This window comes from Osmia bicornis, chromosome 6 (assembly GCF_907164935.1).
Source record: "Osmia bicornis bicornis chromosome 6, iOsmBic2.1, whole genome shotgun sequence".
Lineage (NCBI taxonomy): Eukaryota > Metazoa > Arthropoda > Insecta > Hymenoptera > Megachilidae > Osmia > Osmia bicornis.
This window is the reverse complement of record NC_060221.1, coordinates 7,450,601-7,475,941: the sequence shown is the minus strand read 5'-3', so window position 1 is coordinate 7,475,941 and position 25,341 is coordinate 7,450,601. Positions and strand designations below refer to the sequence as shown.

Sequence of the window (25,341 nt, the reverse complement as noted above, 5' to 3'; positions counted from 1 at the left end):
TCCACCCTCGCCTGACTTCCGATTAATTAGGGGTTAGTCCTAGGAGCGGTAGTATTGGCCAGAAACTCGACTCTCTTGAATCGTGGCTCAGAAGTCAGGGAGGTTTCGTTTAGCGATCATTACGCTTTTAGCACTCGTGTTCCCGCCCAGAGTCTGGGGGCCCCCCTAGCGCGGTTGGAATAAAGTAAGGGAGCCAAAGGACCCCCCATCTCGCTTTTATCCACTATGGAGAACCAATGGAGGCACCCGGTGTAGGCCACTGTGCAATGGGACGCACAGAGAGTATGTGGGACACGGTGTTCTCCGTATGTCGTCCGGTCTACCCCCCACGTGCTCGATTCCGTAACTTACCCTCGTCTCTTTCTCCTCTTGGCCTCGTCAAATCGACAAACTCGAATCGTCTGGGCGAAAATAAGTAGCTATCGCGTGCCAACGATCGGTCAGGATAGTTTTTCCTTCTTTTTTTTAATATTAGGTATGTTGAATTATGTGAATTGATACGTTTGAAAATTTGGATCTGAAATAATAAGACCCGTGGTACCAGAATTTTATGATGACTCTTGGATTATTCCACCCTTCGAGACCAAGAATTCAAGACAGTGACTTCAGACTATAAAGATTTAAAGTTTCGGAAGAGAGTTCTAAAGGGTAACGAGTTACACAGTGGTCAACTTTTTGGTAATTGAGACGGGACACCCCAGTTCGGGGTGAAAGATAGCCATTGTTTGACCGCACGCGGCGTACTCGTAATCCCAAACAAATTTGCGGATTACACTCGCAGCATGAATTATTTAATCTCAGCACGGCCTCATTGGTTTAGTTAGTGACCCGTGGGGTTTTACAGAAGAGATCGCACACGCCCGCTCACCACGATCCCATCTAGGCCCTTTCCTCTCCCTCTTTCCACCCGCTCTTCGACTTACCCTTTCAATTCCATCTCCATCTCGTAATAAGTGGATTGTGAATATTTATTCATCTATACTAAACCAGAGAGTGTAAAACGTTTGTAGACAGTACAGTACTATTAAAAAGATCTTATAGTTAACTAATAGATGAATAGACTCGGGTTATTATATTATAGGATTCTACGAAAATCTGAAACACACGATTCGTTTCAATAATTTTCGAAGAACCACGTTCAGAGAGTCGTCGATGTTCCCGGTGTACCACGGTCGTTCGTTCTCGAAGGGCCAGCCATTACTCGTGAGGGACGTACGCGATGCCTAGCCATTAAATTTTCGCCCCACATAATACGCGGGTCGATCATAAAATTCTGCGAAAAAAAGAAAGTCAGGGGTTGTTATTTACAGCGCGAGCAGCCGCGAATCAAGATGTAAGCGTGGGCGATACGACGAGACACCGTCGCCCGAAAGGGGGCGAAAAATGTCCCCCGGCTAAGTTCCTGTCCCTTTTATACGTCCACCGAACATCCTCTCCCTCTGTAACGCAGATCATTTCGATCCTGCGAGACGCTTTGCAGCTCTTTTCTTTCGCGAATCGATGACGTTTTGATAGGAGATTAAAGAAATATTTTGAGAAGCAAGTGATATTAAAATTTCGAAGGATACTTAATAAATTTTCCTACGAAAGAAAGCTAAATTTTTGTGAATGTTAATAACTACTGTAAGAAATATTTTGAGAAACGAGTGTCGTCGAATACCATATATTGTTTAAACCCGCTTCAAACACACTTGACATGCACGCAGTATTCAATTTCTTCCAATCTTCTTGGTGCTTAAAAGAAAAATGCAAAAGGACGAAGAAGACCAAGTGAAACGACAAGCTGTTCCTTTGACCACGCTCGCCACACCTCCGATTTCTCTGCTATCCACCGTGGCGAGGAAATAAAAAACGCGGCTTCACGGGACGAGTTATCAATGAACGAGATAAGGATCGTCGATGAGGCATCAGGAGACACATAGCGAGCCCCGAGTGTCCCGGGATACTCGGACTTCCCCTGCCGTCTCATCGCCGCCGTCTAGACATTCTAAATTTGAATAATATTTTTATGAATGAGTGGACGCGCCATAAATCCCCGCGTGAATACTGTGGGACCAGCATAACGTTGCCCATGCACGCAGTCACGGAACGAGCAGGACCGTGATGCTTGAAAAAGAGAACGAGAGAAAAGGACAGGGATGCGCACCGTTTATTAATGCCTCGGGATTAAATCCTCCTCGATCGAGCGTGTAACGGAATGACAAACAATGCTACGATAATCGTATGGATGGAATTCGTGAAATCGAATCGATGATGGTTAATCAGCGGAGATGATTGTTAATCAGCCGATCACTTGATGGGGGAGATCTTCATTTAATTGCCTTTGAATTTATAATTATTCGAGATTATAAAACTAGGAAGGTTTCTTTACTACATGCATGGAAGAAAATATAAATTTTACAAAAATTGAACAGGGTAGAGTTTCAACTATAAAACATGAAATATTTCATGTAAAATAAATGAAAAAATCGAAACTATAGTGTCAGTTTAGAAAAAAAGCCCAGAAACCCATCACTGTCATAAATATTCCGACACAATGATAGATTCAAAGTAGACACACGTGCTCTATGTTCACCCTACAAAGGTGGATCCCCGTGACCCCGTGACTAATAGGCTTATTATTTTATATCGCCTCGCATTTGTTAGCGATATGCGGCGTACCAGTCTCGCGGCTCCGACGTGTTCCTCTCCCTAATGCGATGTTTACTTAATCGCGCGGAGAATGGGATTAGATATCTCCTGGTGATCGTCGCATCCCCTATCCTCGAGTAGCTCCATCTTTTACTTTGATACGTGCCACACCCTAGAGAATGATCGTCCCGTCGTAGAAATTCTGACGTAGGAAATTGATTACAATCCCTATTGGACCATCAATCCCTTTCCTCGAGCTGATCGAATTTTCTAACGAAACCTTTTTCTACAACCTCGAGAAATCCACGAACCTCTAGAATGCTTCGGAATGGAGTAATTTTTAGCAAAAGAGAAACGCAACCCGAGGCAAACGACTCGAATTGGATTTCCTTTTTCCCATGTGTTCGCCATTGTCTTCGATTCTAGCCCGACAAGCGGAACGGAACAGAGAACGACCGCCGGCATGGAACTCGTGCCAGCCAAATGTTTCGCGCTGGTTCGCTTTCTCTAAGAATTTTACGCTAAGAATTCTAGAGTTTCAAATTTAAAATTATTCCTTCTACTATCCTTTGGTACCACTGATAACACCGATCCAAAGAATTACTACAGGCGCCAATTTTCAAGAAGACTCTCCGGAAAGAAAAGAAGACCATCGCGAAGGACGTTAGAACGACGAAACGAAAGGAAATGAGAAGGTGAAGAGAAAAGAAGAAGGAGCGGACGGAAGAGAGAGCAAGAGGAGGAGGAGGAACACATGTCGTTCGGTGTACCCCGCGGTGCCACGGGGCTTCGATGCGTGGGATTCATATATTAAACGCGAGGCACCGGCCGAAACCTGGCGATCCGTAGAAGAGGATAAGGAAATCTACCTAAAGAGACGGAGGAGAGAGACAGGTTGTTGGCTCGATCGGTGAAGAGGACGGCTGCGAAGCGAACCAGAGACAGATGAACTAATGCTGGAAACCGCGGGGGGCACGTGCTTTCGAGCGTCTAATGATTTAGCCGGTGCAACGACGCGCCGTTGCTGCACTGGCACCGGCCACGTTGATACCTTGGTGTCGGTGTTGATGCTGATGCCCGATTCGCGAACTCGATTTCCAGCCTGACCGCCATTCGTTTCGGCTAGAACGACCGACTAACTTCGGACTCGACGATTTCCAGAAAAACTCGCGCCAGTATGGAATTCTTTCCAGCTATTCCTGGACGGGCACGATTTTGCGGGTATACCGAGCCATCTGAAATTAGGTTTGCCCCCCCTCGTTGGATACGAGAAACTCGGAATTCCAGAACGCCAACAGATTTACAACGGTGAGACACGAGCAGCCTTTTCGTCAAGGCTCGCTGGAAACGAGTCACGTGATCGATTAACGATCCGACACGGCTCGATCCGTGGATCATCGGAGCCGTGCACACGACACGAGCGTATCCGAGATGTAACAAGATCGCCGATCATCAACCCCCGTGGAAAGGTGCTTTATGATCGCGTTCGACGCCACGAAGGACGGTTAGGTGCATGTAAAATCGTTTCAATCTCGTGAGAGGATGTCATATCGGTATATCGGTTCACCAAAGCGTAAATCCGCGCTGGTATTTCCGTCGTTGAAGATTGCTGAATTTCAACCTCGTCCTGTGATTCGATCACGCTCCGAAAAGCTCTGAACGAGTTCAATCCCCGCTTGTTTTATCGGTACTGGTTCGGGTCTCGATGAAACCTCGATACCTTTACGATTGTATTTCGTGTGGAAATATTGTACCACCTCTGAACGATACAAAAAAGAAAGTAATGAAAAATGAAATCCAGCGTGTTAGGGTATATTGTAAAAAATTGAAATATATTACTAATATCCATCGCGTGTTTGAAATTCAGTCCGCGTCGACCAGTCTGAAAAGCCGAGATTTCTATGCGACAAAACGCCCTATCAGGATCGCGATCGCGCAAATGAACGGTTCAAAGGGGTTGATACGGGGTTTGTGACCCCGGCTACGATTAGGTTGCAAACTATGAAGAATATCGATCTGAGACGGTATAATGGTTTCTCGATGACGATGACAGAAACGATGATAAAGTCAGCGCGAAATTGCAACTAAGTTAATTTTAGACGATCCTTGATTTCTATGAAACACACGAACGGATTTATCGTACAGCAGGATTTAAAAAGAGCAGGGAAAACGATAATAGCGCAGAATCGCAAAAAAAGAAAGAACACTGGCCAGTGTCCGGTCGACTGTACGTGACTCGCGTCAATGCATCACGGGGGAAAATAATTGTACATGTTGGACTCAGGCACGCACGTTCGACGTAAATTCTTCACGTGCGCAACACTCGCCGTAAATCGTCAGCAACACGCGGCGAGAGCTCCCTTTTTTTCCTTCCGAGAACGTAAATTTCTTCCTTATCGGGAGTAATTTACGTTCAACCGGACGAAAAAATAACGCGATTCTGCAGCTTGCGCTTTTCTCCCTTCTTTTTTCCCCTTTGTAGTAAAAAAGATTTTTCTTGCACCCTTCTATTCTTTGTTCGCTTTGAATTTTGGTTTGTTAGAAGTTGACTCTCTTTGAATAATATCGAAGCGTGTCTAAATATTAATGAAACCAAATAATTTTGTAAATCCAAATTTTTTTCTCCACCCCCGAAGAATTGCATATTTGAAGGTCGCAACGAAATAAAAAAATAGGAGAAGAAACTGAACGCCTTCAAAGGTCTACCACCACGTGACACAGATCTTCTTCCCCCATGGAAGTTGCTCGTAAATCACAGCCTCGTAATAAGTCGTATATCACGATTTTCCTTTTCCAAGCATTTTCCATCGGGTCTGGGACGAGTGAACAATGCCGACGACCAATATTGTTGAAACACTGATCGAAGGGCAGCAACTTTTACCTTCTGCAGCAAGTCGAACGGCTCCTCGTTGACCTCTCCCCCGTTTCTCAGTCCGCAAAAGGACGTGGCACGACGAGTTTCACTTCCGTCGAGGATATACGGTGCTGGCCGTCGGGGCTAAACACCATAAAATTTTATAGCCAGTAGTGGTTTCGTTGGATTTCCCTTCCTATGATTTATGGTCTCGTGCCAACTTCATTTCGCTCCGGATGAAAATTCTCGCCGCGAAAGTGTCCTTCCTTCGACTAGTATCTTTTTTTTCCCTTTCATCCCTCTCCTTTATCCTAATAGTTTCGGCAGAGAATAGGTTCCAGTTTCTCCATGGAAGCCTTTGACTTTTAACGTTTAACCAACCATCGCATCGGGTCGAAACAGTTTTTGTCGCTCGAGAAACTGACGGATGCGAGTTTCAGAAAAATCCTAAGGAATCTGTTTTTCAGACTACAGAGAACGCGCGATGGTTTGCTTCGGTTGCTCTGATGGATTTTGTGCAGATGGTAACTCAATTACACGTTTCGATGTAATCGCTGTCGAGAAGCATGTTCGCTCGTGATTACGTAGAAATTCATGCTGCGATTTAATGGCACTATTCCGGAGAATGCTGTTGCTTCGATCTACCTTGGGATCGTTACATCGACCGAGCTTCGATCGGCTGATATTTCATGTCGTAATAAAGAGTTTGACTTAATTTCTTGCTTAGAGTCTTGCACGCCACCCTACTAGCTCTGCTATTCACTCTGCCGTCGCAGACTTTACAAATATCCTGCCGCATTTAAATCACCGAGCACCCCGAATCAACCCCAAACACAGACATCAACCCCAGAGGTGTCTTTCATTCGGGAAAAATTGCAAGTTCGTCCCGGTCCAGCTGGAAAATAGTTTGCTTGCAAAGAGAAGGAAGAATAAGAAGAAGAGCGGGCAGGTCACACGCGTGTCTCCAGGGAGTGAGGTGTCTCGGGGTGCAACTCGCAATAAACCAACAAAGGATGATCCTGCGTTGCACGGGCCATTAACGACGATTCCACGGCGGTGTCGGATGACTTCGTGGAGATCATTGTTGGCCAGCATCCTGGGTGGTTTCGTTTCATTCGATCGCCGAGGGCTGGACCAACTTCTCGCCTGGGACAATGATCCTTGCTTCTTCCTTTTTCCACCGATTGGCCCTGATTCCTTACCTGACCCGAACTTCTCTGCACCTCTTTTCACGAACGACACACGACGCCGTGTTTTGGTTCTCCTTCCTCCAGTCACCGGTGTTCACCTTTTTCTTCGACTTCTTCCTCGCGGACCCTGGCCCGAAGGACATCGAACGGCCCATGCTACTCGTAGCTAGCAATCTTTTCCCTAGTGTTTGGGACCACACTGGGGGTTCCAGAAAATCGCACCGAATGCTGCTCAATTTCTCGTTCTAACAGCCGCATAATGGTTCCTCTGATCTTCACCAATGGGATTACGAACTTGTCGTTCCTTCCGTGATTTAGATGTTCCAGGGAAGAAAGAAGAGATGTTCATTGGATCTCTGTTGTGAGACACTGCCGGAAGTTGAAATTTCTAGTTCGTGATAATACAATCATTCAAAATTAACCACCACTTAAGTAATTAATTTCTACCTAAATTATTGAGAATTATTCCCAGCTGAATCCCACATAATTTCAAGAAATCCTCTCGTCGTTAATTTCTTATTAGATTGAAATAAAAGTAAAAAATGAAGAAAATATTTTGACGTATCGTTGGTTATTTTCGCCGCGGGCGAAAAACCAGGAAGGCTGATTTCAGAATCAGAATATCCCGTGCGTGAAAAGAGAAGCGTTGTACAACGGGCAGAGGGAAAGAGGAAACCGAAAGAAACTGACGCAATGGGTGGCTTGATTATAATAGAGGTATCATTCCAGTGAACGATACGCTTCCTCTTCCATCGGATAATTGCAAATGGCGTCCTTTTATGCCAGAGGGGCGGCTGATCAAAGCCGCGGATAAATAAAAGATAATCATCTAATTATTCCATTCAAACGGTCGGCTGCTGATGCTTTGCCCCTCCATTCTGCATCGGGCCTCTACGATTGCGTTGTCGATCATTAAGATCTTGCTGATCGTATTTCTTGATCGTTCTCCCGCTCCCCTCGTTCCTAACGAATCATTGTATAGTCGGGGGTGTGTTTCGATATATCAGAGCTTGTTTCGAATCGTGTTTCTAATCGAATTCTTCTGCTGCATAAGGTAATTGTTGGAATATTCATTTTTTTTCTGGCTATTAATAATCACTGTCACAGTAAATTGTAATTTAGAGCAATTGCAATATTTTTAAAAATTCGATTCTATATTATATCTTTATTTTATTTGATATTATTTTATAAAAGAAAGAAACGATCGAATTTCCAATCGAGTGCAGGCGCATCATTCTATATTCATATATTCTAAAAATGCATCCTTGATAATCGCTAATTGGTATTCAATCGAAATAACTACCGTTCAGTGGCAGTAAATCTGACAAACCGTTCAGCCGTGTATAACGAGGATTCGTGCGAGTTAGGCTACCGAAGAAAGGGGACTAAAAATCGAGAAGGGCTCGAGGGATAACGCGATCCATGGATCTCGACTAGGTGTGACCGAGAACGAGCACGGGTGAGACGGCGTGTCTACTCGAATCCGAGATAAGAATCTGTCACTGGCTGACTGGCTGGTATACTAATGCCAAACGACAAGATACTTACTACCAGATAAAATGCCGGGAACGTTCGACCAGTCATTCCTGATGCTGCGACAACGTTCAGCCTCCGACACCTGCGCCTATGTTCCGCGAATCGCCACGGTGGTCCTATGAAACGCGTAACAAAAAACGGACGATTTACCTGAAAGAATCTCCCAAATCATTCGAAATCATTTTTGTCCAAGTATCGCATCATTTTTGTTACCTCTATGGGATATTTTGAATGGTATGTTCAAACAATCAAGGATGGTGGCGAATGATTAAGCGAAGAAGGAAATTACAGAACGATCGCGAATAAGAAATCGAATAGGATCTAGAACAGACGTCGATCCTGCCTCGCTCTTCCTGCAAGCCAGATTTCGACGGACGCGTCTATATCGAGGTGGGTCCGAACGAGTGAGTGGGTGACTGACTCCGGCATTGTCGTTCGGCAAGATATACGACTGTCTGTTCCCAGAAACAGTTTATATTCCGAGCGGAGGATGAGATCCCGAGATCGTTATATGCCTACCTGACCCAAAAGATCTTGCTCGTCCGCTCGGAAGCGCTCGTTTTTGGGATTCTGCGTGGAAGGCACTCGGTCAGGGACGACCGGCCGATTCCTCGGATGCCTTCGCGATCAATTTCCAGAACTTACACCTCTTCGACTCGCATAACTACGACCTACAGGAATTTATAGCGCCTCGGGACTCGAACGCTTTTGTGAATCATGGGTTCGGAGTTTTAAGGACAATTCCCTCTGAATTGTGACTTACCAGTACAGATGGGAATGTTTTTTAGGACGCTTTAAATTTAAAAATTATGCAATATTCGCTATCTCAAAAAAAAAGCTGTAATTCTAAATACCTCGTCGTATTCACGAGAAAAATCACGTTTCCTGTGTTTCATGGCAACAGCCGAGCCTCCATTCATCATATTCACCGTTACGATAAGTATCGCTTATCCGTAGAGCGATCGGCTTTCAATGAGACTCGCAACACGCCAGCGTAATTCACTCGCTCGATCCGTGGCTCGCTTAACGCTGATTCAATATCTCCGAGAGCGTCGAATGCAAATCGTGGCCGAGGAATCTGCAGACGCAATCGCGAGCGGCGTCCACGCGTTCCGTCCCGCCGTCATCGCGATCGGAATTTATCATCGGCAGTACCGATCGAACCCAATCGATCCGCGTAATTGCCGGGACAATTATGGCCGCGTCCGGTCGCGGCTCTGCACCCTGCTCGTTTTACCGATAAAAAAAGAGGGAACGACGTGCGTTTATCGGCCGATCTGGACAACGAGGCGGCGGATGACACGGTGACGCAGCCACCCGCGGCGCGTTTTCTCGCGCGTAGGCGCGAACAATGTTAACGAGGGGAACGGTGGTGAAAAAATTTACGCGATCCTTCGCGGTGATCCTTCACGATGGCACCGCGGCAAATTCATTCTCGAGACGTGTTCGTTTCCTCTGGCTACTTCTCGCCTTCTTCGCGGCGTACGTGGGTGACGCCGAATGTTTCGAGAGTCTCATAATTGAATTTCAAGTACGAAAAAACCCGACGGATCCGTCGAAAGGAATTTTACCGTTTCGACAAAACGGCTATCGAAGGTTTCGCGAGCCGCTGAACAGAGACGCGAGATGAATGGAAGAGGAACGAAGAGACAGCGGAGAGAGAGTTCTTTTGGGAGCATTCGGAGCCTCTCGGTCATAAATAATGCCGAATGCTGGGCCCCCATAAGTCAGGTAGACCCGGTCCCCGCACGAAGACTATACGAAGTACAGAGAAAGAGAGAGAACAGTTCGTCTTCTATCGGTTTCTTGGTCCTCTTTTAGTATGGCAAAAGGCCTGTTTGGGTCCTGGTGGTTTTCAAAGTCACGCCCTGGAAAGAGGTGCGGGACGAGGGTGTATGGGAAAACGTTCCTGGCACACAGGTGCGATTATACGTGTGTATTTTAGCCCGCGGACGTCTTCATAATCTGCTAACCTCGATGGAAAATAAGCTCTCGGGACACCTGCCCCCCATCGATACCAACTTTCTACCTTTCTATCTGGATCATGAGAAATATAAATAGATCGTGCATCACCTTGATTCTACGGGCTCTCTAAGGAACCCACATTTTTATCCTTCCAGTTTGATCATTTTCACGTCATCGATTGTTTCACAAATTAAGGCACTTATCAATACTTTCAACAATCGCTTTCAAAGAACACTATGGAGTTCCAGGACGATTCGTTGAAATTCTTAATGCCGTTGAAATGCACAGCACGATTGTCCGCGAGGCTTCCTAAAACATGGTGTATATATTTTTATTCGAACCGAAGCCATGGTTGCCCGCGCGGAAACAAATGTGCCTCCCGGCCAATAATGTCCCGAGCTGATGAGCCAGTCGATTTTTAAGCAGCTCCTTTTGTACGGCTACGTAAGCAGAACACCATGGGGCGACAGTGTCATCCGTCTAATTTATGCTTCTAATTTATTCGTACATCGGAGAACCGAGTACAAACGATAATTTCTCCTCTCTACAAGCGTTCAATGAATGAATCCTTGATACTCTCCGCGTCTCTCGGGACATTCCCTCGTTCGTTCGGCGAACAATATTTCGCTTCCAAGTATATTTCCTGGTTAAAAGGCTCGATTTCCAAGAGGACTTCTTTAATCGTCCCCGATGCAGAGCTGATACACGCTCCCGTGTACGAGCTTCTAAAATATTTTCTCTGTCGCCACAGTGGGAGCTCGCAGCGTCGAGATCTAAAGCGATTTTCCATGGGGCGCCGTATCGATAACACGTCGCTAATGCTGTTCGCTTGTTTGCCCCCCACACTTGATACCGATCTTTATGGGGGTTATTATTACACTCGATAGGGTATATCGATGCACTTACTCGCGTTAATGCTCGCGATGATCGTTTTGACGAAAAAGCGTAATTAAGGATTGATGTATGATTGATGCTCTTTGATAGTTGCAGAAAGTTATACAATTTTCTAATAGAAATTTTAGTTTAGGATCTTATGTATCCAAAAGCTATTTAAACACGAGAAAATGTAACTAGGAATGTACAAGGTGCTTCAAGTTTTTCCCACCATAAAATGTCAGCGAGACAATCATCAAGGTTCGAGTTCTCAGAGTAGATAATCCTTTCCTTCTACAGTTTGTTATCCCATTAGGAGGAAGAGGAAACGTTACAACTAGTCAGGATAAATGAGGCTGCCTCGTCTTGACGATCCAATATTCCTCCTACGGTACTCCATATACTCGATTGCCGGAAGATCATCGGCGATTCCATCGGTTCGTTACGGCTCCTACGCGAGTTCTCCCTCGCGATCTTTACCATCTGCTCGAGTTCGCGAGTTCCATTTAACGAAGCGGTCAGACGATCGCGTTTTTACGAAATCCACTTTTCTTCGTGCTCACTACGTGATTCACATTTGCAACGTGACTAGCAGGTGCGTACCGTGACGTACACAATTACACGTCTCTCCCCTTCTTCTGGACGATAATTAATCACGATTAATAGCCAGAGAACCGGAGAAGAAGCCGGGATTTATTAATCGGCCACGATCGCTCCGTGTTCGTAAATCAAAGACTGTCTCTCCTCCTCTTTTTCTGCTCCTCGGGAAACTTATGCACCGGTATATCTCTTCATTTATCCGCTTATTTATCGGACGATCGAGTTTTTTGCCGACGAAACAACATCAAAATGCAAAGTGATCATTGTATCTCGAAGTCCAGTGGTCCTCTGAATGGCTGGATAATTTTGTTTTTCATTTAACGTCGTAGATTTAACGATCGCCAGGTATTCATATTTTTCGTGTATAAATTTAATTAAGGCTAACGAACTGTCACACCTATCGATACTATTAAATTTCTCATAATTTTCATGAGTTTCGTTAAATCTTTTCTATCAAAACGATTCACCATCGAAATTCTACAGCGTTTGAACTTAAGGTCATGAAAATGTCCAGCGGCAGTTCTTACCGTGTTTCCGAATAAAATATCTCCATCCGATGGCAAGTAATTTGCACAAATGTCCCCGGTTACGATCCATCGATCGCGGCAGCATTCCTTTCGGCGTAAACTGGTATCCAGGGATCAGAAACGTGGAGTTGGAAGGAAAAAAGAACCGGCTCGCGTCGAGCTCAACAATTTTGGCGAGCGGTGATATCAGTTTTTACCAGAAAACCGGCGTTCCATCGCTGGTCCTCGTCCGTTTGCCCCGCGGGTCCAGTTTTTCGGCCGGCAAGGATGCCGGTGGGGCGCACGATTGTCGTTTACCGTCGATACGCTGGCTCGCGTGCGAAGAACCGGCGATGAACTTCCTCGAACTCATTGAATACCGGCTGACTTATGCCCGAAACCGGCGCACCTTAGTCTCGTCCACTACGTCATCGCGGTGGAGGATCACGATACCGATGGAAAAAGACGCCGACCGACAAGAACGCCTGTCCCCATCGGTCGCGTAAATATCCCCTTCGACGTAAGCGCGTTTACCTACGTCGATGATCGAGAAATTAATGGCGAGCCGCTTCGCGAAATACCCTCTACGTTTAGTGCGCCGGAGGCGTTTAATTTGCCTTCAAGATAATCCTCGAGGCAGACGATTTCTAGCTATCTTTCATGTTCTCTGTCAATCGCATGATTTTTTGCCTATCTCCGAATTTCTAGCGTCTGTTGAAAGGTGTCGGAGTCCCCGGGGATGAAAATATTTGCCGGCCCGGAAACCGAGACGTTTTCTTCCCCGTTGACAATGGCTCGCCTCTAATTTATAACTCTTCCATCAAACGGGTCCTTCGGTACCGATCCCGAAGCATCTGTCCTGCAGAACGACGAAGCCTCTCGGCCGAAGGAAACATTGAAGAGGGCAAAAGCAAATCGGTCTTGCAGCCTTCGTGAAAAAGAAAGAAACCGATAGAGAAGGAGAACGGTTCGTTGTTCCGGAGACGAAGGAGACCGGAATAAGAGGCCGTGTCGAAAAAGCGTAGCGAATTCCTGTCGACCTAAACGAATCCGTCACAAAGCTACAGGGGGGTCTCTAGTTCCCCTGCGACACATAGCTGCGAATCAATGCGCTTTTCTGTCCATCGGTGGGCCGTGAAAATTTGGAAAACGGCTGGTACAGGGCCGAGAATGTAAGCAGGGGGTTCCTCGGCACAGCCACGGGACAGAGGACGCGAGCACGGGTTTTTATGATGAAGAAACGACGCTTTTCGTGGTAATCGAGGTCGAGAACTAGGGGGGGGGCCAAACGGCGCACGACCGGGGTTCCGCTCTAAATGGGCATAAATGGCAAACAAATACCACCGTGGGTTCCGCTTCGACGAAAGTTGAGACGTCACCAACGACTACGAGTACCGCAGGGACTTATGGTTTCTTGCTTTAACCTTTCGAGATATTCTTTTCTTCCGTTTCGATTTTTCTTTCTGTAGTGGGAAGGGTTGTTTAGACCAAAAGTTTCTTCCTCGAACGCCCTTCTTTGAGATGGCGGATCTTTCAATTTACGGTATTGCACTGAAGGGTGCAAAGATTCGAATGGAAATTTAATTTAACGTCTGCGCAACCACTCGACAAACTGTCCCATTCGCTAACTTTAAAAGAAAACCATGTAACATACGTGGACACGTGTTTCTGGTTTCATCTTCGACGGTTTCCTCTGCTCGTAAATGTTTCGTCGCGTTCGAAGCTCGAATCGCGCCGCAAAGTTTGACCGTGGCTCTTGTTTTTCCATGCTGCAAGCGTGGAAAAAGAGTCCCCGCGTTTTTAACAGGAGCTCGACACGAGAAATCTCTGAACACTGGGGTAGGTTCGGTCATTGTGCTCCGTTTCCGCCATGTGCCCACCACACGCGCTGTGTAAATAGGAAAGCGATTTTTCACGAGAAACGTAAACAGACGTCGTGAAATGCATGGCAGTCGCCGAGGATTCCGCAAACGGCACTTTCGAGAAGCTATTTGCCCGTTCCGGCCACATTGAACAAGATTTATGTTCACGTTTCGAGGATGAACCTTGAAGTAGCCAAAAACGTTCGCCATTATTCCCTGGCATTTGAACTTTCCCTTTTCCCTCTATTATTTGACACACGGAAGGATGTGCAAAGAAATTCCAATACAACACATTGTTCATTTTGTTGGTAAAAAAAATTCAATTTCCTAAGGAATTATTTGAAATTCTTGAAATTGGAACCCTTTCGTCTTTTAGAGCATCAGAGATTTTTCAATAATAAAATAATTATGGATGAATTCTCTACTATGAGTAGAAGAGGGTGTTTGAAAATAAATTCATGGAGATTTCACTGGCAGAGCCATGAATCGCATCTCGTGTCGATTTTAAGGGGTGTCGATGTTTGGTCACCGCAGGGGGAAACAAGGACATTATTCGCGGTCTGCCAAACTTTGCCTCTGTGATCACCCCCTCCGATCCCTATAAAACGCGCGAACGGCAGTCGTTACATCGTGTCGTGTAAAGTTTATAGGAGATCGTGTGAGCTAGTGTGTTGGACACACCCACGCCACTCCCACTCGGCGTGAGTCCAGTCCTTCCTTCCTCGGATTCCCCGTCCTGTTTGCAACCCTTCTCTATCTCCCGATCCTGCGTGCTTCGAGTTTCGACCCAAGGGTTGTTCACGAGACTCGCAACCGCGTATCGATTGATCATCGAACTTTATTCCATCTTTCCACATTATTTTCAAATGAAAAAAATTCCAGCCCCGTCATTATGGTATTTGGAAAATTGAAAAATCTAACAATTCAATGTTTTATATTTGAACATGATTTCCGCCATTAACGCGGTACGAGACAAATCGCGAGATCATAATATAAAAAGCATATAAAATATTGATCACGACCAATTAACTTTCAGGCAGAAGTCAAGACCTTCGACGGGGACAGAGACACTTAAGGCATTCTGACTTTCCTTTGTCCGTGTCATTAACTTTTGGAAAGTATACACCTGGAATTCACTTTCGGCCATTTAGCTTACGATCCCCTCGTAAACGCTGTCGAAACTGATGTTCCGAAGATCCTGAGCCTCGCTGTTCGAGACGTCGCGTTATTTACGACGGAACCTCCTGTCTGGTATTTTTATGATTTGCTCGAAAATGTATTATCATTGGTAATAAATTGCCGGTGAGATAATAATGCGACACGATCAACAGATATGTAATCCTTTCGTTCGATCAAAATTGAAAGGGTTAACGCTTGTGTATCCGTTCATTGTCAACGCGTAGTGCAGAGAAACAATCTTACAATTAGATGAAGTTCCAAAAACAGTCGAATAATTTCTTTTTATAAATTTTGCTTCGAAATCGTTTGAATGTCACTCCAGAGGAAGATTAAAAAATGATCCCGAATATGAAAAATAATAAAATTTTTCAGGTAATTTTTTGCTCAATTACTAATAAGCTGTAAAAGGATCGAGATGATCCTTAAAATCAGTTCACAGGAAGCCTGGATGATACCTGAACAACGAAACAGTCAACTATCGACTGGTTACTATCCGAAGATGTCTCGAAAGTGGTACCTGTGCTCTCGACAACACGGCCGGCCACCGAATTTACGATCAAACAAAAAGCTCGCGGCAATAAAGGTGACAAAATATTTCCATCGGAAAATATTTACGACGAGTCGTATTTCAAAGCACGCCGGATAGTCGTGGCGAAGATTTCTGCGAGGAAAGCGAAGCTGGACCATTGTTCGGCGCAGCCGAATCGGCTATTTATTGGTATTCCTGAGGTTCAAGTACGTAAATCTTGAGGACGAGCTGCCGCGAACGACACGGGGGCAGCCTCGAACCTCGTAATTTCTTCAACAACGTCGTCTTTGCTAGAACATCGCATCGTATTAATTGCACGCTCGAATATCTAAAACTTCTTCGTTCAACAATAAACGAGCGGCAATTACTCGAACGCCTGATACGTCCCGTTTCATATCCCATTAAAATCATTGAACAAAAACCATCAAACAAATTCCTCTCTCGAACAGAGAGAAGTGAAACGCAGTCGTCGTAGCGACGACAAACTATGGAGACGTCTAGCACATTATGCGTGGCAGGAAATCGTAAATGGTCGATTTTACTGGCACCGTGAGTGTCCTGTTCGTTCGAGGATCATTGCGGTTGCGGAGAAACGGTGGGACCAGTCCTTTCGGAAGACGTCCTGCCTTGAACCGTTCGCAGGATTAGAGGAGCACGCGGCTCGTTCGGCGCGTAATTCTTTAATTGCACCGGCTAATTGGCCCGTAGTGGCGCCACGGTGCCACGGGACATCGTCGATGACAATTATTCCGCGGGTCGGCCCGTAAATTGCCACGGCATTTTTATCGTTCCTTTAATCGACCGTTTCCCTGCCACGCTGTCCAGCCGTGTTTCTTGCGTGTTTGGGCGCGTGTGACGAGCCCGCTTCGCTCGGACTAACGACGTGTAATTTATTATTCTGGCAGACGGGACGAATTTACTAATTGAAGAATACGGTTAAGCGAAACTGACACTCTTTCCATGGGAGGATCAATAGAATTTTACATTTCGATAATTGCTGATAATTAATAATGCAACAGCATATTAAAATCATCGACGTCTTCGAAAATTTCCAACAAATACTATCGCTGTTTAAAAATACATCCTCAAAGGTGGAACGACTGGTTCGAAAAGGATTCGATCGTTCGGCCGAACCATCAGCCGAACAACTTTCCCCGTCGTCTGACAGAAGATCGAGCATAGAGAACATCCATAATGACAAACCGTCCCGATCTCTCGCGAACGATCGGTTCAGGGCCGTGGCCAATGTTATAAATGCATCCGGGGTGGAAAACGTAGCGGGGAACAGAGAGGGTTCGAACTTGGATGGAAGGATCTATCGATAGCCGATATCCTGGCTGCGTTTGGTAGACGCGACCGGCTCGGCAAGATCGATTTGTGTCGAGGCAGTTCGAGAACGCGAGATGGATGGGCCAGAGCACGAAATCTATTAGTCATCACCCACACGATTGCGGGTGTCCCGTTCTCGACCTCTCTCCTTCTTCTTGCTCGATGGTGCAGACAGGTACGTCCGATCGGCGTTATTGTGGCCGACCAATCGCCATACGACCGTTTCTATGCACCTTGGAATGTTAATGCGTTCATGAAACAGGCTAACAGCAAACGAAACCGAAGGATTTTTAATTATAGTCGATAAATCGAGTTAGATTGAAAAATTGAACGAATCTGTTATTTTAAATGTCATATTGTTACCGATTAATAAAAGAAAAAAATCCTAAGGAAATTTACTCTGTCTCGTTTTTATTATTACCATGAATGAATGCCAACTGCATTCCTATATGCAAGTTGCACAACACGTTGCACGAGCAGCATCGCTTTAATCGATGGTAAATAGTTTTCGAGACTTGTTTAACAAGCTCGTGCTCTGTCTGATCCGTTCTAAGAAACCTTGCACCTTGCACTCGGGCGCATACATCCTGAGCCATTAGCTGCATTATGAACGTTTGGACGAGTCTATGATTAATCGGCCAGGCAGGCCAGCTTTCACGTGGAATGTCACGAAACACTCGTTTCGTTTACCGTTCGCTGATCGCCGGGTCTAACGATCATTGCGCGAAGGCGAGTAAAAATATCAAAAAATACGAGGATACATAGCTTAAGAAACGTAGAATTCAGTTTCATTTTCTTTTAGCTACGAACCATTCTCACGATTTGGCGGTTGCGTAAGATAAAATTCTTCCGAACGTTGAATCGAATCGAGTACAGGTTTTGAAAGAGTTAACCGACGAAGCAACGTGATATGGAAAGATACGTAGTTATGCAAGTGCAGGGTGTAGGTTGGATCGTTGGTAGAGAAGAAATCGCTCGAAATGAGCCAGTTAGCCGGCTAGATTGCGTCGGATGTTCCGGAACGAGAGAGGGGCATTCCTCCTCTCGTCAGAGTTGCTCACTTCCCGCCACTCGGGAGCACTTCAAGTCCATTCGCTCAATTCATTTTCATCTCCGATTCGCTCTCCCCTTACCTCTACCTCTGTTCTCTCATTAGCGGTCTTTCCGGTGGCCCCGAGACAACTCTGATCGCGATGAGATTCATCCTAAGAAAATTAGCCCTCGTTTCCGTCCTCCCCGATGCGAAGTGAATCGAAAAGATTCGATTCCTCCCTTAATGGACGTACAGATGCGATCGCGGACGCCTCGAAGCGTTGCTGATTGGAAAACCAAGCGAATTAATCGACTTTAGCTGATTTTCGTTATGGGAAAGGATGCTTCTTCCTTGCCAATCGAAGCGAACGAGATCAGACGAATCGCGTAAATTAGAAAAATAATATCGTGGTTGATATTCAGATTCGTTACACGGTGCATTGTCGCGTCCTCTTTACAGTAGGACGTAGGCTTAATGCTACTAAGTTGATTGAGTGCACTCTTCTTTGTTATACCAATCGACTCAATATCTGCTGTTCTTCATTTGCCAGACACAATGGATCGACAACGATACGGGACAGCGGATGAACGAGTAAATGTTTTATTAAAAATTATCCAGTTGTTCCGTCTGAACAACTTCTAATTTTATTTATTGATAACATCATATTTGGTATCTTCTATTGAACTTGGTACGAGTAATGCCTAGACTCTGGACAATCGAAGAGAAAAATCGAACGATTTGCATAATTAACTTAATTACCGAGGAGACAGTGGTTCGGTGGCGGCACGGCAAGAAACGAAAACGAAGGACCTATCTTGCATCTTCGAGCGTAATGAGCGTTCGGTTACAAGATCAGTCTGCTTGTCTTCGCGAGAGATCTCGGCTCGAGGAAACCTGCCGACGACAGGGGCGTGCACAAGGTGGATCTACGTGACCAAGATGTCGAAAATGAGTATAGGGCGTGGCAGTTGGCCGATGAGTTACGATGCACCCTTTGTCTTAACCTGCCCTCTCTACGTAATTATCATCATTTCCATTTCTTTTTCCTCCACCGAGTTTCGTTGCTTGTGTCACGATTCTGTGGAAAGCACTGTTTCGTTTTCTACCCCTCTGTGACACTTCAGAGTTTTCAATGTTAACTGCATGCGCCATTATTTACATATATTTTAAATAGTATTGATATTGTATTAATTGTGTAAGATAACAAGTGGAAAGTTTGAAACGAAAGATAAAAATAATTCTAGGAAGAATCCCTGATACAAAGAAAATCTACTAATCGGATGTTCTTCGAAGAAGGTTCAATAATAATGTGGTATCCTGGGAAAAGGAGAGGAGAGAAAGAAAAAGAGCAAAATACGAGAAGGGTGGAGGTGTATACCTACACCTACACAGTTCGGATCAAGGGATAGACCGAGGGAAGTTGCATCTGCTGCTCACTAGGGGGTGTACGATCATTTTTTAGGGGTGAGAGCCGCTATCGTAGGGGTAAGTCGCCTAACGAATCGTTTTTGTTCGTGGGCCGGACAAACATCGACACAAATAAAAGCGAAACGAACAACGAACGACGTGTCTCGTTCGCCCACCCCTATGTTTCGCATTTCGCCTACATCGTCGCCGGCAATAATTTTCCATAAGTCGTAAACGCGACGATTACTCATGTATTTTATTAATTGATCCGTCGAAACGGCTAATAAAAATTTATCACCCTCGTACATCGATTACTTGTTTTCATTAACCCTTCTCCGTCTTATTTTGTACAATCCTGCGGGTCAACCTATTGATTTCGAGAGAGGCGAGCTTCGACGACTCAAGAACTTAATTAAAAAACCTTTCTTAACGCAAGAGCTGGCCTCGTCCAATTAATTTATTTTTGATATAGATTGCAGCCTTCTTCAAAATTACTGATCTAAAATCGTACCTCATTACGTTAATTGTTCCTTTTTCTGCTCGTTACTGCGCGTCTTATGTTCCAATTGTTTCGAGAATAACATAAGAAGGAACGATCTTGATCTTCGAATAAGTCACGAAACGTTGAACGAAATAATAGCGTGTAGTTGTAAATTCTCTCGTAAAATGATGCTTTAGCTATGTGGCCAACTATAAATATTAATGCTTCCCAAAAACGGTTTTCCTCTTCGCCTACGTTTCTCTTTTTCCTTTTTTTTTCTTTTCTTTCACCTCTCGGACGTGAGCCGTAAATCAAGCCGCTAGAAGGAGGTTGTCAGCGAAAAATACGGCGGATAAAGGCGGCCGGGGGTAAGAGTTTGTTTTAGATGCCAGAACCCCTTTCGCCCGGCGAGAAACATTGCTTTCGCCAGCGACAACTTCCTTCGAACGTTAGAGGGTCGGATGAGGGTCTCTTGTTGTTTCTCGACCTCCGATATTACATTCAAAAATTACATATATAACTAATTAAATCTATAAAATGAATCGCTAAAACGAATTTACCAAATTATCCGCGTAATATTACCATCAAATACTGCAGTGAAAAATACAACAATAGGTAGAATAGAAAAAAAATGACAATAATCATGATTTGTCAGACCCTGAAGGAACAATCGTGAAAGAATGAAAGAAGGAGGTGAAGAGGAAAAATCGTTCCACGAATGCGGAAAAACGATCATCGAAGGTCCACGAACCACGACAAATGTTTTCTCTAAAATATCATCGATTCTTCTTCTGTGTTCCAGGAAAATGAGAGAAGATATTTCATTGTTCCCAACGCGGTACGCTCGCAGACTGGCTCTTCTTCACGGCTATTCAAGCCGAAAATGAGCAGCTCGACGCACGGTCGAGAGGGAAAAAAGATAAATAAATTTTATTATCATATTCCGAAGATTTTTCATTTTCCACGGAGACCCGTTCGTGAACCGTTTGAAGGGCCACGGACGTTCCCTAATATTTTTGTCGGCGATCCTTCTCATAGATACCTATCTTCCCTTATCTCGGCTTGCATCGCTAGTAGAAATCTTATCTTTCAGCCACCTCGAGCCGCCTACTACTCTGTCATCTCTGGTCGGATTTTGCTTTGAACCTTCCATTTTTGACCAGCGACTTGTTTTCAGTTACGTATTTATCATGTTCATGCGTCTGTGTGATTGAATCTGAATCAATTTCCAATCTGATACTTTGCGCTATCAATATTATACTAACGCCATTCAAAATTATTCCTTTATCTTTAATAAAATTAGTAAGCCTGATAGTCGTGGAGGAAGAGTAAACAGAAAATGTTTAAAAATACAAGATAAAAACTTTTCTTATCGCGTTTTGCACCTGCGACGGCAGGTAAGAAAGCTGAAGAAGTCGCCAGGAAGAGAAATCGAAGCGTCTCGGGAACTCAGGACTATTGAGACCGACCGACCGACAGAGATCGTCATGTTCCTAATGACTTCGAGACAAGATCTAGCGCTCGGATCGGTTCCTCTTCTTTCCCTTGTCGTTCCATCTGACCACGGGATCGACAAACTTTTGCGTGTCGGTCCCCTTTGCTCCATCCTACGAGCCGGCTCCAACGAGTGAAAACTCCTTGTTTTAAACGGATCGTAACAGGACTTTAGTGGCCCCGTAAATTCCGTGAACATTTCCAATTATGTGAGTTTTCGCGCAGAGACACCGGTGACCACCGGTTACCCGTGTTTTCGTGTGTTCACACACCGAGAAACAGATGAGTATCTCTTCTACTCTTGTTTTATGAGCTCTAACCGAATCATCCTTCCTTCAGAATGGAATTACTTTTATAATTTCAAAGTATCTAGCTTTCCAATAAGAGAATATTTCTTCTTCATTCGATCCATTGTAAGAATAAATTGGTTGGTTGCAAACAATAGAAAAACGTTTACCTACAAGTTAGATTAACTAGGACAAGTGACCAAGTGCAAAGCACAAACTAACTTTAGTTTCTATAGAAACTCGTAAATTTCTGGTTATCAACCTTCTTAGGTACAGCGAGCATTCAAGAATATTTCGAACGTATTAACGACCCTCCATCACCTCTCCCTCCAATTGTAAAACGAACAATAGACCAGTCCATGAAAGGTACAATTCCAAGAACAATTGGCAGGAACATTATTAACTCGTAAATTTGTACCTGAAGTAAACACGACTCTAAAGAATTCAGTAGTTAACCAGTATCGATGAAGATACCAGACACATAACTGGCGGAATTAGAAAAACTTCCTGAATAGAATGGAAAGTAGCATTGACCGTGACAATGCAACGAATCGAGAGATTCTCTTCCCCCTCGATCTTACAATTAACGATTAATTAAATGTAATGACCGCGGAGAGCGTGACTGATGAACGAACGAAACAATGTCTGGCTTGTTGATGGCTCCGGCAACGAGCGCGTAGGTGCATACGGTATTTCGCGAGCTTGCAACCGCACTCCCGCGATGAAACTTCTATCGCAGACTTTTAGATTAATGGCTGTGCGAAAACACGTTCACCCATGCGGGTTGTTAGGCGATCGTTGCGTTATTTTTGCGTGGGATCCAGTTGTTAGTTCCGTGGGATTGTATTTTTGTTAAATACGCGAATATTCTCGGGAGGATTCGAGAATGAACTCGGTTTTACGAAAGATTAATTCTACTCCTTTAAATAATTATACCCGATTAATCGTAACTAAATTCCAGCGGGTGAAAAAATGACGCGACATCAAAGTCGACCAAAGGCGTCTGCGCGTAAAAAAACGGAACCGCGAAAACGACAGATCACGTCCGTCAGAGGATATAAAAATGCTGGCTAAATTCGGTCGAAAATACCTGCTGCACCGTCTCGAAGGAAGGAACGATCGGCGCGAATGCACGTGGTCGCTTATGCGGGACGACTCGCGTCGTCTCGTGCTGTTAGTAAGCGACAGAAGGTGGATGGAAAGCATCATTCAGACGTTGGCCTCGTAAGTGCACGAAGGAGCCACGAGTCCGGCTTTATGATAGTTATTAATATCAAATAGTCAGCCACCGTGCCCATTACGGACATAATGGGACGCCATTTTTTCCCGTGACAATGAGGCACCCCCGTTAAACACTCGATGCGTTCGCATTATTCACCGGGAAGATTAAGCTCCGTTAATATATCGACTGGCAGTCTTTGAAAGAGGAACACAGAACGTTCTATGCGATAAAACAAACGGTAACAAGAATTCTGTTTCCTATCCGGTTAATTAACTTTAATTATTGAACTTAATTTCCTATGTTTGCGATACGATAATCAACACGTTCAAAATGAATTTAAATCTCACTTGTTTGAACTGTACTAGGAGCGGGGTGTAATAAACACAGGAATGGTTATTGAATGGTTCATTTCCGCAAACGGCATTCACTTCGACCACATTCATTTTCATTGGACGCGTTGGGTTTTCATTTGCTTGTCAACCGATTATTGGGACTCACTAGCATCGGTTCTGTAAATAACCTGTCGAGGCAGGTAAAAGTAAAAGGCGATCCACGAAAGCAGGTAGCGAAATGATCAATGCCCTAGTAATCCTATCTTTATTGACGCCAAGACAATGCTGTAAAAACAGCGTTACGATGGAAAGGGTAATTCGCAGGGATAACCAGTTCAAAGGATCGTTATTCGTCTATAAAATGAAAGCTGAACAACGATAAATATTTATAAATGAACATATATCAAAACCACTTTCCTGTTTCGTAGAAGAAAAAATTGAGAACAAATTGTAAGTACCTATTGTCCTCGACGACGAGCACGGGGTCAAGGTATCCCGTGGTGCAATTCATTTGTCCAATTGATTCGATGAAACATAGCCCCAGGAAAAACCGGCTTTCCCGAAAGGGTTTATATGGCATTCGCAGGTTGTAAGGTCATTTGCTTATTGGCCTACGTCGGTTCGTACAACCGCCAGGTCTTAAGGATTAAGACCAATTTTCAATATTGACGGGAACCCACTAATTAACCCTTCCGGGAGGAATCCTCGCAATTACTTTACTCGGTGTGCCAATGTCTTTTTGACAGCAAATAAAAACTCGGATGACACCTGCCAACAAGTGTAATTCCAAGTGTAACGATCGAAATGCAATTAACGTCTTACGGATTTATTCGTTCTCTTCACGATGCCGAGAAATGAGAAATATCTGAGAAAGGTGAACGCGAGCTCACCTCGCATCGAGTCATTTTGACGCTGAAATATCGTAGTATTTAATTCCCTTGGCGGGATACGCTCCGCTCGCTTCCGCGTCCTCTTGCCACGATCCGCGAGCGTTCGTACGCGGAAGCGCGAAGACGCAGCCGGTGCCGAGTGTCTCTGGTAATTAATCGAGCTCGCGAGGCGAGTAAACTCGGTTAATTGGATAGGTAAACGAACGGTCGCGTGATTACGCGTGTACACACTTTTAGATTCCAACGCAAAAGGGTTAAACGTCAACCGAGAAATTTCCACCTCGTTTCATTGCGGTTATTTATAAACGAGCGGTTCGCGTGACTCGCCATCTTTCCGACCGGCTCGATATTTTTCCGCTAATTGCCTACTCGAGCTCGTGTCGCACGAACAGGCTTGACTTTCTATCGGAATCGTTCAACTTTTCCTTTAGACTCGTTCTAGTCATTGACGGCACGTCGAACGACACGGGAAAAGGGCGATAAATCATGATCGACAGGTATTACGATACTTCCACGAAAATGTTATGATCATCGGTAACGAATGGGTCGAGATACGAGCATAGACGCGCTGATTATGAAGACGACTTTATATTGATATTATAATGACATTCTAATTAGTGCCATAATGTATCGATTCTTTAACATCGCGTTATGCTATGAAATGATTATTGAAATAAATTATCCTTGGTATTAGTGAAACGCGGTGTTGACGTTTCGCGCAGTATGGAGTCAAGACACTTTACATTGTTATATGCCTCAGGATACGTTAAAATAATCTAGAGTTAAAACATTATCTGCGCAAATAAAGTAACAAGTGTCTAACAGGTCTAATTAAGTGTCTGAAAATAGAAATAAAATGTAGATAATTATCGAGATATACTTTAGAGTTCCGTATAAGAATTACCAGTCATGTTTAAAAACTACCCCCTCGACTCGAAATCCATCGAGAAATACTGCGAAACTATGGAAAATTGACGACGTATATAGAGAAACTGGTGCCAAGTTCCCCCCGTCGAGGCGCAAGATCGTCGAGCGTCGACGTCGCGACGCTTCTGTGGCCATCCTCCGATGATAGGCGTATATGCAAAGGCGGAGTCGCGACATGCGCTCTGCCGCGTATCCCGCCCATGAAAACTGGTCA

At 44.7% G+C, this 25,341-nt stretch overlaps 1 long non-coding RNA gene across 1 annotated transcript in view; it reads right to left on the bottom strand.

The window, feature by feature from the left end:
• Positions 1-25,341, bottom strand: part of LOC123987865 — a 90,803-nt gene that overhangs the window by 58,939 nt on the left and 6,523 nt on the right. The gene's annotated exons all lie outside the window — the stretch shown is intronic.